General features: G+C 45.9%; 1 pseudogene across 1 annotated transcript; it reads left to right on the top strand.

Moving 5' to 3' along the window:
• Positions 1-647: 647 nt before the first annotated feature.
• Positions 648-893, top strand: LOC103074880 (V-type proton ATPase subunit e 1 pseudogene; annotated as a pseudogene). Its single transcript, XR_014368642.1, has one exon. The product of XR_014368642.1 is annotated as a V-type proton ATPase subunit e 1 pseudogene (transcript).
• Positions 894-1,479: the final 586 nt, after the last annotated feature.

Raw genomic sequence — 1,479 nt, 5'->3', positions numbered from 1 at the left:
TTTTATGACTAGGAGATCTAGCTCTTTTCTCAAGATCTCCCTGCTGGCCTATGGGACATCACCGCACCTCGATTAGATCCAAGGTAGCTCGTCCCATAAACATGCAGGGCTCTAATACCAAATGCCTGTCCTTATTCTCCAAACCAATCAGTCTTCTGGGGGAAGGCAGAGGGAATGATCCCTTCTCTCCGGTTCCCTCATCAGCCCCAGCAATGTCTCAGTCTTGGGATGCACTTGCGAATGTCTTCAGGGGATCTGCTCAGGTCCGTGCTCACCACTCCATACCCTCCTGGTCCTTCCTTCTTAGGCTGCGAGCCACTCCTGGGGGCAGGACCTCCTGGAATCTTCACAAAACTCCTGAGTTAAAACATCTAAACTCTACCGTATATCGCCTTGCCATTAAAACCCAGGAGTGTCTGGCACAGAACTGTCCAATTTTCTCCTCCAACTATTTCCAGGAAATTTATAATTCAGATTACTTGAAATAGAATTCATTGTTCAACACAGCACCTGGTGTCTGGCAGGAAGTATTGGAATAAATCATTAAACAGCAGTTAAACTTCACCTACTAAAATCCTCTAGCCCAGACTTCCGGGTGGGACCACAGTGAGGCGGCGGGGCAGGGGCTGGCACCTCCTGCAGCAACCATGGCGTATACCGGCCTCACCATGCCTCTCATCGTGATGAGCGTGTTCTGGGGCTTCGTCGGCTTCCTGGTGCCCTGGTTCATCCCTAAGGGTCCCAACCGGGGAGTTATCATCACCGTGTTGGTGACCTGTTCCGTTTGCTGCTATCTCTTTTGGCTGATTGCAATTCTGGCCCAACTCAACCCTCTCTTTGGACCGCAGTTGAAAAATGAAACCATCTGGTACCTCAAGCATCATTGGCCTTGAGTAAGAAGACCTGCTCGCCAGTGCTCAGTCATTGAGGTCATGAAGAGAACTCCTCTAGATGCAAAATCACCTCCATACCCAGACCACCTTCCTTGACTCGCCCACTTTGGCTGTCAGCTGCCTTAAACGTTCCCACCACATTTGAATATCTTATTCTACAATGCAGTATTTTTTCCTGTCACCTTTTTTACACTTTGATGAATGATGTGCCTATTGAATCTAAACTGTGCTGCCTCTATAAAATGTTTATGTACTGTTCGGAGATAGAAAGTGCTGTTCTTTTGAGAAATAACATTACACTCTCCTTGGAAACTGTGGATTTGAAGATGGCTCCTGCCTGCTCACAACATGAGAATCAGCGAAGTGTTTAAAAACTATTACATGACAGTAAGACTCCAGTGGGGCAGTCAGTAGGAGAACATGTTCAGAGGGAAAATCTGTCCCACCAGAATTATACCAAAGTATATTTTCAGGATGAATTTCTTATTTCTGCCCTCCTTTGGAATAAATTATTTTTCTGCTCTCTAAAAAAAAAAAAAAATCCTCTAGCCCAGTTTAATTAAATGCACCTCTTTCATGTTGTCTC

The sequence above is a fragment of the Lipotes vexillifer genome, unplaced genomic scaffold (assembly GCF_000442215.2).
Source record: "Lipotes vexillifer unplaced genomic scaffold, Lipotes_vexillifer_v1.1 scaffold250, whole genome shotgun sequence".
NCBI classification, from domain to species: Eukaryota; Metazoa; Chordata; class Mammalia; order Artiodactyla; family Lipotidae; genus Lipotes; species Lipotes vexillifer.
This window is presented reverse-complemented; position numbering and strand designations above follow the sequence as displayed.